The sequence below is a fragment of the Carettochelys insculpta genome, chromosome 1 (assembly GCF_033958435.1).
Source record: "Carettochelys insculpta isolate YL-2023 chromosome 1, ASM3395843v1, whole genome shotgun sequence".
NCBI lineage: Eukaryota > Metazoa > Chordata > Testudines > Carettochelyidae > Carettochelys > Carettochelys insculpta.
In genome coordinates this window covers 57207552-57223680 of record NC_134137.1, presented here as the reverse complement: position 1 = coordinate 57223680, position 16129 = coordinate 57207552, and positions in this window count along the sequence as shown.

Sequence of the window (16129 nt, the reverse complement as noted above, 5' to 3'; positions counted from 1 at the left end):
ATTCAATTCAAAAGATGTTCATCTAAACCTAATGCCTTTGATTTAAAACCTTCTACTTTACGATAATCTAAACCAGTAAACAAGGCTGTGGCCTTCCCTAAAGGAATTGCCAGGGAAGCAAACTAGCATTGCTGAAGCTTGAACAGACACAAATACAGCCTTCCAATCAAGGAGAGACAAGCAAGTAGCAAATCTTTGAAAACAAAAATAATATTTATTTAGACATGAATAGTTACAATAAAAGAATAAAGACAGGAAGAAATAGGAAGAAACACAATAAAGGTTACAGTTGCAAAGAGGAAATGGAGAGTCAAACAAAAGAAAGAGACACTATACCATATAGCAGGTTCTCAGACTGGGAGCTCAGACTCCTCAGGGTCTTGTGAAGTTATTACAGGGGGTTCATGAGCTGCCAGACTATGCCCCTAAATCTTAATTTGCCTCCACCATTGATAACAGTGTTAAATATAAAAAGTGATTTTAATTTAAAAGGCTGGAGGTCACACTCAGGGGCTTGATAAAATGCCTGTTTTCCAGTAGCGAGGCTGCAATTAAAGTGAATTTCAGAAAGAAGCTTCATTTTCCATCTGAAACCCCTTCACCTTCTGGCTGTGGCTCACTCTCTCATGTAGTAGCACTTAGACTACCTACAGAGAGAAAGAATGAGTCTCTTCTATAGCTTTAGCTTAGAGCCATCTGGCTTTTCGCTCAAGAGGTAGAGGCTTGTGCACTTAGCTACAATGCCCCACACCCAGAAGGTGTGTGAGTTACATATCTTTTGCTAATTTACCATTGTGGGCATTTCTTGTTGTGCCTTCTAAGAACTGGAGAGAGCCCTATATAGACAGAAATGTCTTCCCACGGGTTTGAATATCCACAGATAGACATTGGGATCCACAGATATGTAGGGCTCTATTCCCAAGAGCCACTACAGCCAAGAGAGAGAAGCAGGGCTCCTATGGGCCCAGGAGCCAGTGTCCCACACTAACAGTTCCTCCCGGCAGTCCAGCTGCACCACTCTCCCTCCAATCCCCAACATACCATCTGCTCCCTGGAGTCATACAGCTAGTGGTGGGGCTGGCGGTGGTGCAACCACACTGCTAGGAGGAGCTGTCAGTACAGGGCACTGTCTCACAGCCTCTGGTCCCCGCTCTGACACTCCGAGTGCAGAAGGTGAGGGTCCGTAAGAGACCTTAAAAATACTTTGCCTCTATAGGCTTCAGCTTAAAAGCTTCCCAAGGCACAGATTCCCTGGCCCTGGGACGTAGCTGCCGCCACCTAAGTGAGAAAACCTCTCTTTAAAACCTAGGAAAACGCACTTGGGATATCTCCCTGTGGGCTAACCCCAAGATTTTACCCCTCCCTTCGGGGAGAACTTGGAAACAAAGAGGTACAAATTAAGATGTAATCTGATAGCTGACCTTTCAGTCTTAGGCCTGGATATTCACAGACCTTTCTCTAGGGACACACGAATCAAATCATTGCCTTAAAAACAAAACAAAAGATAAAGTATACCAAGAAAGAGATAAAGCTTGCTTGGTATTACAAGGCAAATTTGAAAAAAAAAAAAAAAAAAAAAAAAAAAAAAAGGTAAAGCACACAGAATTTACTTCCCTGGGATTCAATTTAGAAATCAACGTGTACAGGGGGGAACACCACAGCCAGCCCTAGAAGTCCCACACCAAACCCAAAATAAGAAATAACCTGATTGCATCTAACACTTCCTTTTTGTTTACATATCTGTATGCCCAGCAGTCCTTGTGGCCTGGATACTTACTGGATTCATTAAGACTGCTCAGGATTAAACTTTTCTATCTTTCTGCTCTAGCCAGACAAAAAAAAGACCCCCTCAGTAGGTTCAATTAAAACAATCCGTCTCTCTTCCCACTGGCCTACCTGGCTACTTGCCAACAGAAAACCCACCTCCTCTGGGTTTAAACCTTTAAAGGCATTCATTCATGTTGCTTATATAAAAGTCTAACAGGATATTTATGTGTTTGCCACATCACTGCAAAAGCTGAGATCGTAGTATATCAAACTGTGATTAAAACTGTTTAATTTTAACATCATCTGGAAATTGTCCAACATTTTTGTTTTTTAATCCTATATTATCCATCTAAATTAATACAACAACCCCGTCTCAAGAGAGGTTCTTCAATATGGCAGGGTTTCAAAAATCAATCTCCTTGTTAGTCGTCTGCCTCCTTCCTGCCTGGAGGGCCCTAACCCTAGAGAGAGGATTCCTGGAGCTGGGGTTGAGTGAGAGTGACAAAGGTGGCACTTCCACAGGACAGCTGGAATAACTTGTACAGTAGAGAAACTGACAGCCATTGAACCAAACTCTAAATTATGCATATAAAAGGAGCCACTTCAATCTGGGGGCGGGAGTGTTGTGTGACCAGCCTTTGTTGCAGCACCTATGTACGCCCCCCCCGCAGCTGCTAACCAGCAGGCTGGGATCTATCCAGCTTCATGCTACAGAGGGAGATGGGGCAATTAACCCTTGAATAAACAGCATGATATTCTCACAGAAAGCGTTGACAAATACATTCGTGCTATGGCTTTATCTGCTTCAAATTATATTAAACTGATGAAAAGATAAAGCTACAGTCAGCTCCCTAGCCTTCCTTTCAGTCTGTCTGCAAGAGCCAGCTGTCCACCAGAATTTCCATAAGTGATTTCTTTACTGATTCTGCTCACAATGCTATTTCTCTCTGAGGTCTCTATTAACTAGTGGTTCATAGAAGTACTCCTGGCTTGGCCTAGTCTGAATAATTTGACTTTTACCACAAAATATGTTAGCAAAGTGGTGGAAAAATAAAGTCATAAACAGCTTCGATTCTAGCAAATATATATGTCCTAGGAGAACAATAGAAGGAGCTAAGATATTTCACATGTAATTGTTTCCACTGACCTGGCCACAGGAATTCTATAGCTGCCAACAGCAAGCAATCTGCTTTCCTAACTTCATCTTTCAGGGCCCTAGCCTCTCTTCCTCGATCATCTCCTCATCCTTCATGAACATTCTGAATGCTCCTCTGGTTTCTATTTGTGTGGATTTTTTTTCAAAGTGCCATGAAGTATTAAGACACCTATCATTGAGGGAGCCTATTAAATTAGACGTTGGGGGAATCCTATATTAAAGCACCTATGACTAATAAAAAGGAACTGAACATAGAATGAAAAATTAATGGTACTTCAGGTACAAGAGATCCTGATTGGATCACATTGATGTACAGACTAAAGTTTAGACCAGTAAAATTATACACAAACACAAAACCAATGCTTCAAAAGGGCTCATTTCAAAAAGTTAAAGTAATGATGAGCCAAATCAGCTGGGTGAAAGAGTTTAATCAGAAAACTGTGAACGGTAACTAGAAATTGTTTAAGAACACTTCACTAAAAATCCAAAAAGTCACAAATGGGGAAGAAGGACATATTGACTAAACTGACTTGAGGGTGGATACACATATGAAAAAGGGAAAGTTGCAAGGCAACCCCGAGTGGCGGGTGACTTGGGTGACTGTCCAGTGTGTCATAGTTGGGTGGTGCCAAGAGGGTACTACAATAATACCTTCCTCTGCCCCTGACAGGCTCAGCTGTTCAGCCCTGTTCAGCTCACAGCCACTGTCTTCCCCAGACCCTGCGTTACCTGCTCCTCCATTCAACCCACAGCTCTGCAAACAGCACCACCTCCAGGCCTTATCTGTCCCCATTTCCTGCTCCGCCTTCACCTCTGCTCTGCCCTGCTCTATCTCTGGCTGTGTTCCACACCTCATCCCAACCCCATTCCACCCCCAGCCCAACCCAGGCACCATTTTCAAGAAGGCTGGCCAGGCAAAGTTGATAATCGCTATAAATCACCAGGTAGAAGCTGAGGAAAAGCCCTCAGGGGAGCAACAGGGCATAAGGAGAAATTTATAGTCAGCAGCGCTACAAAGCTCCTTAGTGTCCTTAAGTATGTTAGGAACAAAAAGAATCCTAACAATGGTATTGTTCCATTACTAGATAAAAATGATGTATGTATCAGTAATGCAGAAAAAAAAATGTTCAGTAAATATTTCTGTTCTGTATTTGTGAAAAAAAGTAGATGAGATGATCATATTATGCACAGCTCACTTTCTTGTTCTGCTAGCATTTCAGAAGAATGTTCGTCAGAATCTATTAAAGATAGATAACTTTAAGTCTTCAGGTCCAGATAATTTGCATCCCAGAAATTTTAAATTGTTGACTGTGGATCTTGCTAGACCTGTACTGGTGATTTCAGAATATGTCTTAGAAAACCAGGGATGTTTCAGAAGACCAGAAGAAGAAACTGTTGTGCTAAAATAATTAAAGAGTATGATTTGGGTAATTATAGACCTATCCGAATTAATCCAAGGCAGATTAATGGAGCAGCTGACATGGAACTCAATTAAATAGGGAAATCAAAAGAATATACTATGGCCCCTTTCAATCTCGAGAGACAGTGGTTAGCAGCAGTGGTGAGGATCTATGGACAGCATTTGAGTCTGCAGCTTCTGTCATGGCTTATCTGTCCAATATTGGATTTGCGCAGTTGATTGCAATAACCGCATGTCAGTCTATTTCCGAATTCTTGAGTCTAAGAGTTTTTCCTTCAAATACAAAGTTCTTTTGCATGGCTTGCACATAGACTATTGAAGGATGATGTGCCCTGTTGTAGCAATTGCCACCAGGTCTTTCAATCTGATGATGAAGAGTCACAGGATTTTGGATCAATGTTTAAATTAAATGTGGAAATTAAAAGAGGATAATATATTTTATGCTAATTAACATTGGTTTAAGGAAAACAGATCATGTCAAAATAACTTTATATGCTCATGAGATTACAAATTTGTTTGATAAAAGGAATAATGTTGACATATTTAGACACTTGGTAAGGCATTGATGTCATGTCACGTGCCATTTTTAATTAAGAAAACAAGACAATATACAATTAACATGGTGCACATTAAATGAAGTAAAAGCTGGATAACTTGATAGGTCTCAATGCAATTGCAAACAAGGCACCACCAGCAAGTGGGAGTGTTTCTAGCTGAGTCCTGCAGGGAGCAGTTCCTGGCCCTATGCTATTCAAGATTTTTTGTTTTAATCTATGACCTAGAAGAAACATAAAATTATGACTGGAAAAGTTTGAAGTTGGCACAAAAATTAGAGGATTGAAAAATTGTGAAGAAAAGAGGTCACCATTATAGACTGAGCTGGATTGGTCAGTAAGCTGGGCTCAGGTTAACAGTATTTATTTTAATATAATTAAACATTAATATATTCACAAAGGAATAAAAACTACAAACCACACTTACATGATGGGTGCCTGTATCCTGGGAAGCAATGACTCTGAAAAATAAACTTAGGAATCATGGTCTATAACCAGCTGAACATGAGCTTCCCGTTTGTGATGCTGAAGCCAAAAGAGTCACCTTAGCTGTCAATGCATAATTTAGTTGCAAAAATGTTTTCAAAGTCTTCCTGTTCTTGTTTACTGAGTCTTACATACAGCTCAGGAGGCTGGTACTGGATTCATTTTGAATTTCTCAGCATTAAATCTGAAACCCCTAAGTTAGTCATGTAAGGAGTTGGGGAAGTGGACTAATGTTTTCATGTGAAATTTTGGCAACAAGATGCTGTGATGGGATCCCCAGGGTACAACCTGGAACAGGGATACCACAATGTCCTCTTCAGTCTGGACTATGCTTTGCAAATTTCAAGTAGCAAACCCCTTTAAGAGCTGATATCACTCAACACAACAGCATGAGGAGCTCCATACCCAGCTAGATTTCACAAATGGTCACTGAGCCACTCAAGAATCACACAGAGAAAGGCACCAGCCAGTTCCCCCTCTCCCCTGCCCAGTTCCGCAGCCTTGTACCTCAGAGCTGCACTGTCTCGCCCTTGTCCAAAGTTTGAACAGTGTAAATTTATTATCCAGTCTGCCCCTTTCCTCAATATGGAAAGGACACACACTAGTCTTTGTAAAGCAAGCTGAGGTTTCCCAAGTACTTCAACCAAAACACACAGTTTTAAGTAAAATATAAAAAAGAGATTTATTAACTACAGAAAAACAGATCTTAAGTGATTACAAGTGATAGGAATAAAAAGTCAGCGATATTTACCAAATTAAATAAAAGGTGAGCACACAGTTTAACTCTTAAACCTTATTGCACAAGGCTGTATTTAGATCAAGTAGTTTCCTCACCCCTCTGGATGTTATGGTTCTTAATATTCAGTCTTCTCTCTCGAGCTTGGGGCCAGTTTTCTCAGTTGAAGACTTTGTCTTCTCAGATTTCTTTTTGCTTTCAGTGTAGGTGGAGAAGGAAAAAGGCCAAAACATGAAGCCATTACCTCCTACTTTATATTGTTAGTCTATGTCCCTGGAAGACAAGCGCAGGCATGCCTGATGGGCCTTGCTGAATTATGGGTTTGAGCAATCCTACTGGTGTGGTCTTGTGCAACTGAGTTACAGTGTTGAGCATTCCCCCATGTGTGGTTGTTTGAACAACTGCTATTGAATTGTAAACCCCTTGAGTAGATCTTCCCTGCTGTTCAGTGTTTGTTTAAGACCCTCCTGGGAGTCAATCACTTCCTTTGTTGTCACTAACAAACTTATAGCATATTTTGAGAAAGATACAGAAAAATCTCAACTTCATACATGCTAGTGATGTACATATTTGCATTGAACAATAAGTCTCAGCAGAAGTCTTGCATATGACACCTTACATGGCATGCCTTTTGTCAAGCCTCATTCCCACCCTTGGCACATTGACTATAAGTAATAGGGAACAGCTACTCAAATAAAAAACTGCTAGACCCTGTATCTGCAGTTCCTAGAGACAAAGAAGTTTTTCTAATTTCAGCTTTCCCTGAAATCAGTCCGTAGCTGCCACCACCAAGTGTACAAAATCCTCTTTTCAGGAAAGAAATCAATTGGACTCTCTTCCCTGGGGCAACCCCATCCCTAAACCCCAACCTGCTTTTCCCAAGGAGTTGAAAAGAAATAACAAAAGCACACCACAAACACACACACACAAAATAATTAAATAAATAAATAAATAAAGGGAGCTGTGAGCTCTCTGGTAACATGCTTGCAGACAGGCACATAGTTTTAAGGCCCTGTAGGACGCAAAGAATCAACTATTACTTGCTAACAAAGGGAAAAAATACTTTTTTTATTAAAAAAGACTATCTTTGCAAGCATTGTAAATGGCTTAATATTTAAAAAAGCATGAATTAAAGCAAAGCACCAGGGATTTTCCCTGAGTCAGATTCTCAGCTACAAGAGAGCACAAGGCAGAAATAATCAGCTCTGACATAACTTGCAGAGCATCTACACACAGCATGTCAACAAAACTTGACACTTCTACTGACAGCGTTCTTACTCTTTGCCATGAGGAATAATACCTATGTCAACAGTTTCCTTTAACAAAAAAAGCCACGTATGGGCTCCAGGGGTCCCTCTACTGACAGACAGGGCTTCCAGTTCAGCAGGCACCCCCATTTGCTGAGCTTCCAGTTGGCTGTTCTGTTGAGAGAGCAGCAGGGAAGTGTGGTCTCTCTCCGTTAACAGAATGGATTGCTCTTTCAATCCACTTTTGTGTGGGCATCGTCTGTCGACAGTTTTGCCAGAAGATCTCTTCTGACAGTAACTTCTCTTGACAGATCATTGGAGTGTAGAAGTAGCCCACTGAAACAGGAAAATTAATATAAGTCAACAGGAGAGCATCTACTGTTGATGCAGTGTGGTGCACTAAGTTGACCTAAGCTGCACCAACTCCAGTTACGTCATTGAATAGCTGGAGTAGTATAACACAGGTCATCTTACTGCAATAGTGTAGACAAGGTTTTACGTTGAAACTCCAATGGACTCTGAAGTGCCCACGTGAAGCAAAAGCGGCCCATATCCTGGAGAGAGATGTTTGCAGCCTTTTCTCTTCTTTAGACCCATTTAACAGGCTATTATATGATTTCAACATGGGATCCTCAGAGGAGATGAGGCAGCCTGGGCCAGAGGTTTGAACAGTGAACACTGGCCCACTAGAAATATTGCCCATAATACTTGTTAGGGTGGGGGATAATTGTACTCATGTGTGCATTCTCCTTACCAATTCATGAGAATTGGTGGAGAAGGAGGGCAAACTAATCACTCCTGTATGAGAGAGAGGTAAAGGTAATAATCTATCTAGCTCCATTCTTTAAGCAACAACAAAAAAATTAGTCCTTATTCTCATCTCCGAGGGTTATGACAGCAGAAACCAGTGGATGCAGTAATCCCAGTGAAGCTTACAATAATGGTCTCTGTCAATGACCATCAGGCATTCCTTACAATCTATGACTGAGAAATGGTAGCAGCAAAAGAGTCCCCTGAACATTGCACCATATTCTTGACAATTTCCTGCAACATTCTGGGCAGAGATTCCCAACCTATGGGTCAGGACCCAAACCCATTAGGTTTGTTAAGGGTCACCAGGTGGGCAGTTCCAAGCTGCATGTGGCTGTTAAAGAAGCCATTTGCAGTGTTTAAACACTGCTGCCTCAGGCAGATATCTATCCATAGAGATAGCAATTGCCTTATGCCTAGGTGCTGAAAGCTTAACACTATAGTTAATTGGTTTTAATGACTGCTACCTGCTGGAAGCAGAGGGGCTGGAGGAGCCGCCCAGCCTCGCAGCCCCAGTGAAGAGGCTGTGGGAGGAGGGGGAGTGTATAAGACTGGGTCTGTTTAGGGCTGTGGGACCTGGAGGGACCTAAGGCTGGGGGTAGTTTGGGGCTGCTGCGGGGTGTAAGTCTGGGAGCAGTTTGGGGATGATGGGGAGGGTGTAAGCCCAGAGGTGGTTTAGGGCTGTGCGGGGGGGTTGAAGATTGGGGGAAGTCCAGAGCTGCGGGGGGTGGGGGTTTAAGGCTGGGGGTGGTTTAGGGCTGTTGAGGAGTGTAAGCCATAGAGTGATAATGAAACAAAAAAGTATGGGGGTCAGAAGAGGGAACCATTAAATATCTAGATCAGGTATTGCTTAACTGTAACAAATTATACTCCTTATAGTCTCTGAGAAGAAACGAAAAGTGGCCTGTTTTGGCAATCTGTCTTGTTGGGGCACCCACAATGTAGACAGGGAACTATGCACCTGGAGTCTCTAGTCTTATATATGCCTCCATGCAAGAGAGGTGATGTCCTAGGAGCTAGAAGCCTAAGGGACCATGAGACCTTCTGGACCATGAGAGGGGAAATACAGCTGCAGCTGCCCTAAACTGCTAAACAGCTACTACTGCTACTAAATGAGTAGCATTTTATGTTCAAATGGTAGAGACTTTTACTTTGGAAAGAAAGATCCCATATTTAGTCTCCACTTGTGAACATTATTGTTGAGGATATTACTTATCTTTATGAAGAGCTCTATGACCCAAATTTAGGATGGACATAAAAAGTGCCACTCGCTGCAGCCATCTAAAGCTTTCCCATGGGCCTCTGAGAAATGCCCTTCCCTTAAAATAGTGACTCAGATTCCTAGGTATGCTTCCTTTGGTTAGTGATAGAATTGGTCATTGTTCTCTTTGTGGAAAAAATGTTTTGTTATTGAAGAACAAAACATCTATGGTGAGGTCTTTCCCTAAATTAGCTCTTTTCCCCTCAGCTGTGAAAATAAATGAATTCTTAAAAATCCAAGCCAAGCAGCAATCTTTTGAATATCGTCCCACAGAAGTAAAATTTGGCCCAGGTTTTGAGTGCACAGTTTGCTGAATTCTGTGGTTCAAATTCCCACGCCCACCTTCTCATCAAGAAGTAACCTGAGAAACTTCATCATGAGTGACAACTCTTTTTAACTGATCTTCCACTGATGCAGGAGAACCAAGCAGACAAACTGTTACAACCTGCCAAAGTCTGCAAAAGAAAGTGCTGAATACTGTATCCATGCTTTCAAAAGAAGTTTAATTCTCCTCATCAAGTAAATGGAGGACAAGATGGCAACCAGAGAAAGGGAGGAACAGGAAAGAAACATCCCTCAATTTATCTCTGACGTTTTGCAGTCAACATGTACTACAGACATGATGTCTAACACACAGCACACAATTATTCTCTGGTGTATTCTGCCATAATAATCAAGGAGCTGATAGAGGAGATATCTGAGCCTTTATCGATCCTCTTTGGAAAATCATGGGAGACAGGAGAGATTCCAGAAGACTGGAAAAGGACAAATATAGTGTCCATCTATAAAAAGGGGAATAAGAATAACCCAGGAAACTACAGGCCCGTCAGCTTAATTTCTGTGCCAGGAAAGATAATGGAGCAGGTAATTAAAGAAATCATCTGCAAGCACGTGGAAGGTGGTTAGGTGATAGGGAACAGCCAGCATGGATTTGTAAAGGACAAATCATGTCAAACTAATCTGATAACTTTATTTGATAGGATAAAGAGCCTTGTGGATAGGGGAGAAGTGGTAGATGTGGTATACCTTGGACTTCAGTAAAGCATTTGATATGGTCTCACATGATATTCTTGTAAAAAAAACTAGGCAAATACAATTTAGATGAGGCTAGTATAAGGTGAGTACATAACTGGCTGGATAACCGTACTCAGAGAGTACTTCCTAATGGTTCTCAATCCTGCTGGAAAAGGAAAACAAGTGGGGTTCAGCAGGGGTCTGTGTTAGGACAGGTTCCGTGCAATATCTTCATCAACAATTTAGATATTGGCATAGAAAGTACGCTTATTAAGTTTGCAGATGATACCCAGCTGGGAGGGCTTGCAACTGCTTTGGAGGATAGGGTCGTAATTCAAAGAAATCTGGATGAATTGGAGAAATGGTCTGAAGTAAACAGGATGAAGTTTAATATAGACAAATGCAAAGTGCTCCACTTGGGAAGGAACAATCAGTTTCACACATACAGAATGGGGAGAGACTGTCTAGGAATGACTACAGCAGAAAGGGATCTAGGGGTTGTAGTGGACCACAAGCTAAATATGAGTTAACAGTGTGATGCTGTTGCAAACAAAACAGACATGATTCTGGGATGCATTAACAGGTGTGTTGTGAACAAGACACAAGAAGTCATTCTTCTGCTCTACTCTGTGCTGGTTAGACCTCAGTTGGAGTATTGTGACCAGTTCTGGGCACCACAGTTCAAGAAAGATGTGGAGAAATTAGAGATGGTCCAGAAAAAAGTGACAAGAATGATTAAAAGGTCATTCTAGAGAATGTGACCTATGAAGAAAGGCTGAAAGAATTGGGCTTGTTTTGTTTGGAAAAGAGAAGATTGAGGGGAGACATGATAGCGGTTTTCAGGTATCTAAAAGGGTGTCATAAGGAGGAGAGAGAAAACTTATTCTTTGTGGCCTCTGAGGATAGAACAAGAGGCAATGGACTTAAACTGCAGCAAGGGAGGTTTAGGTTGGATATTAGGAGGAAGTTCCTAACTGTCAGGGTGGTCAAACAGTGGAATAAATTGCCAAGGGAGGTTGTGCAATCTCCATTGCTAGAGATATTTAAGAACAGGTTAGACAGATGTCTATCAGGGATGGTTTAGACAGTACTTGGTCTTGCCATTGGGGCAGGGGGCTGGACTCAATGGCCTCTCGAGGTCCCTTCCAGTCCTAGTATTCTATGATGCTATGATAACTCTGAACCTGAGAAAGGGACAATTTCAAAGTCCTGTTGATGCAGGTATTTTAAGAGCACTAGTTTGAGCCCCACTAGTGCAAGTGTTGGTCCAGGCTGGGAGGGCTGCTCCCAGAGGCTTAGAAATGCTTGGTAGACTTACTCTATGTCAATACAATAACCTGACAGAAGAAAGCTCAAGAAAAATTCCCCAGCAGGTAGGGAATTTAAACCAATATATTTGGAGGATTTTGTTCTGGTTTTGCAATTACTTGAAATCTCTTGATAATTGAAGGGAAGCCTTTTCAATGAAAGAGACTGACAGACATTCAGTGAACTAATAACTGGGGAATGTGATGAACAGGGCTTTGGACTTGCCAGGCAAAGGAAGTGTACTCCCCTTGAAATGCCGCACGTTCAGACACAGCCGGGAACAGTGAAAACAGCTTTCCATTTGTTTTAATTAATTGCGCTGAACATAATGATGGTTTTGTTAACAGTATAAATGACATCAAACAAGCTGTAAGAAAGAAATCACTTCCATGCATCACAGAATTCCTAAGGAATAGTACAGAAGAACAGAAAGCCAAATTCTCACTGCTTTCTTCAGTTATATTAACTCTTTCATCATGTAAAAAACAGAACAAAGACTCCGTCATTTTCCCTTATGAATTCCTATGTAACATCCTCTGTGAGCAAGTCTTAATTCTGAACTACCTCTGCACCCAAATCCTAAATACAAATAGCCCTAAACATTGGGTCTGAGTCTACTTAGTGCAAAGACTCCCATTGGCTTTGGCGGGAGTCTATTCAGACCCTTTATGACTGATTCCTGTTCTTCTATGGGGCTCACCCAAACCTCACCATTAAGATTCTTCTCTTCAGCGAGTAAAAAACAATAACAAGTACATAGGAAGGGGAAATGAACAATGAATGTTCCTAGGGCCAGATTTACATCACTGACTGACACTGATTGGTACCTTAACCTTGCCACTGATGTCAGTGGAGTCAGGATTTCATCTATAAAGTTAAAGCATTACTTGCATTTTTTTATTCATTTTTTTCTTTTATTTTGTTTTTTGCCTGTTGCTCTAACACTTTTCCAGAGGTTATTTAACTGGATCGGTCTGGTGCTTTCCTGACACTTTTGTAACTGCTGTAATATGTTATAAGCGATTTCACTGAATCATCACCTTCAATAAAGGTCCCTTTGTACACAGAAAAGTGCACATAGCAAACGGAAAGAATGGCTCAGGGAAGGCTTCTATACATACTTTATGGAAATGGCCTAAGTGATAAAAGCTTTTCTTGGCATTATGCTGCCACAAAACCACCATTTAACTTCATTATACAAAGATGATGTGACTCCAAAATATTACCTCCCCTATTATCTCGTCCAATTTATTATACACTAAATACTCTTGGGTATTTTTCCTTTACAAGAAATTCAACAATAGTTTTCATTTGCATTTATAATTTAGGCTTCAATTCCATTTTCTTGATTTTAGCAGAGTGGACGGAATTAAGCACAATTAGTGTTGCAAGAGGGATCAGTGTTGTTCTCTCCAAGTTGAGTGGTTGGGGAGCACTCCAGGAGAGATCCAGGTGCCAAACCAGCTAATTAGCAGAACACTCACAGCCACCCACAATGGGCAGCATGTGTTTCTATTGGTGGCGCACACAACAAAATGTATTGTCCCCATGGACAGAAAAAATGAGAGAGAACACTGGCAAGGACCAGTGTTTCCTGTAAACTGAGCACTTGGGCGCCCACCCAGGAGAGATTCAGGAGCTGCCCAGCTGGTTGTCAGAGTGCCCACAGCCACCCACAGCTGGCAGCATGTGTTTCTATTGGTGGTGTACATCCACACATGCCTTGGGGCACATAACCACATTGATTCTGTACAGGGAGGGAAAAAAATAGAGAAAATAATGGTAGGGACCCCAAAAATGTGGATGCTACAATGACAAAGAGAAGTCCTGTGCCACCTTACAGAGTAACAGATTTATTGAAGCATAAGCTTTTGTGGGCAAAGACCTGCTTCATCTGATGCGTGGAGACAAGTCGTTCTTTGCCCACAAAAGCTCATGCTCCAATAAATCTGTTAGTCTACAACTTCTTGTTGGTTTTGTGGACACAGACTAACCCGGCCACCCCTCTGAAGCTGCAGCGGTTAATTAATTAGTTTATTAGTTTCTAATTTGAAAGTCAGACTTCTAGAAATACACACACAAATTTGATCTAGTATCCTTACCCTCTACGGACAGATACATTGGTACATTTCAACTGGTGCCACTTTCGTAATGCCGAACGAGGGAAGTGTATCAATAAATCTAGCCCTTTGCATTTATCCGAATTACATCAGTTTGTTTTCCACCCCGTCTCTCAACTCTTAACTTTTCCAGAAACAAATCTGGGCATCTCCAGAATTTAATTAAACACCATTCAAAATTGCAGGTGTTTTTTAACCTTTGGCTACGTCTATACTAGCACACTATGTCGAAGTAGCCTATTTCGAAGTAAGAACATTGAAATAGGCTACTTCAATGTGTATCGTCTACACGTCCTCCAGGGCTGGTGCTGTTGACATTCAACATCAAAGTAGCAACAGGGAACTTTGAAAGGAGCCGCCCCAGAAGGAAATGCGGAGCATCCACACACACAAGCACTCTCCATCAAAATAAGGGGCCAGCAAAGACTGCAGACAGAGTCACAGGCTGGACTAGCCCTTCTGGGGCAAGAGCAAGCCGCTCCCTTAAAGGGCCCCTCCCAGACACACACGGCCTGCACAGCATGAGGTCCACAGAGCCAACAACCAGTTGCAGACCCTGTGCACACAGCATGGACCCCCAGCTGCAGAAGCAGCAGTAGCAGCAGCCAGAAGCCCTGGGCTAAGGGCTGCTGCACGCGACAACCATAGAGCCCTGCAGGGGCTGGCCAGAGAGTCTCTCAACACCTCAGCTGATGGCCGCCATGGAGGACCCCGCTATTTCAATGAAGCGGGACGCCGATTGTCTACACATGCCCTACTTCGAAGTTGAACATCGAAGTAGGGCGCTATTCCCATCTTGGGATAGGAATAGCGATTTCGATGTCTCACTGCCTAATGTCGATTTCAACGTCAAAATAGCGCACAGCACGTGTAGACGCAACAAGTGCTATTTTGACACTGTGCCGGCTACTTCGAAGTAGCTGGCTAGTGTAGACGCACCCTTTATGTGGCATAGTAGTAGTTCAGCCTCCTTTTTCTATCTGCAGTGTCATCATTTTTAGAGTATGTTACATAGTAACGTAAAAAATGTATTTCTGTTGACTTTATTAGTCTAATTCTTAAGATCATATTGTGTAATTGATTTTTTTAAACTTTATTTTTATCATTATGTAAAATGTGACCACACAGTACAACAAAACACAGAGATAAATGCACAAGAGGGAAATAGTATATAAATATTAAAATTCATTGTTTGTTATTTGAAAAACCTAGAGTGGGGAGACCAAAAAAAAGCCCTAAACTCATAAAAGGTTATGCAGAGCATCACTAAATAGACAAGAAAGTGAGAACATAACCTATAACATCAGACCCTAAATATATATACAACCACAAAAGCATACAGGAGTTTCATATGCGACCAGACATCCTGATTTTTTTTCCAAGCATTTTTATTCGACAAAGTAATTTTTTTCCATTAATGCTGTAGTAGAGAGCTCACTAAGCCAGACTGTGCATGAGGGGTGAACTGTAGATTTTTGTTTTCTCAAAATAACTCTTTCGGCCACTAAAATAGCTCTGTGATTCATTTCTTAATGTTAACTGGTAATACCAACTCACCCAGCAACCCTAAAATGCACAAGAGGAATACAGTGATACTGCAGCACTCTTGTCAACTGAAGTCACTGTCGGAAGAGATTTCCCCACGAAACTTCTGCTGACAGAATAAAAATGCAGGAAAGTAGCACTTCAAAGACTAATCATTTTGTTAGTCTTTAAAGTGCTACTTTACTGCTTTTTTGTTTTGATAGTATATACACTAGCACAGCTTTCTCTCTGCTGACAGAGTACAGCCACACACAAAAGCCATTTGGAAGTGTGCTCGGTTCTGTCAAAGTGGCTGGACTACCCAGCTGATCTCTCAACACAGGCACTTGGAAGCACAGCAGACAGGGCTGCCCATTGTTGTGGATGCCCTGTCTGTCAAAAGAAAGCCCCCCAGATCATCCACACAGCTTTGTTGTCAACAGAACCTGTCAACGGCAGAGTTATGCCTCATCACTGAGAGGCAAAATGTTGCCGGCAAAAGTGCTGAGTTTTGTCAAACTGTTGATAAAACGTAGTTTGTTTGTGGACGTTCCACCTGTTTTATGGACAAAACCAGAGTTTTATTGGCAAAACTTGCAAGTGTAACCGTAGCCAAGGAGAAGGCAAGAAACCAACATGTAAAGCTTTTTGGAGCACTTGATATGGTATCATAGAACAATAGAGCTGGAAGAGACCTAAAAAAGCCATAAAGTTCAGCCCCCTGCC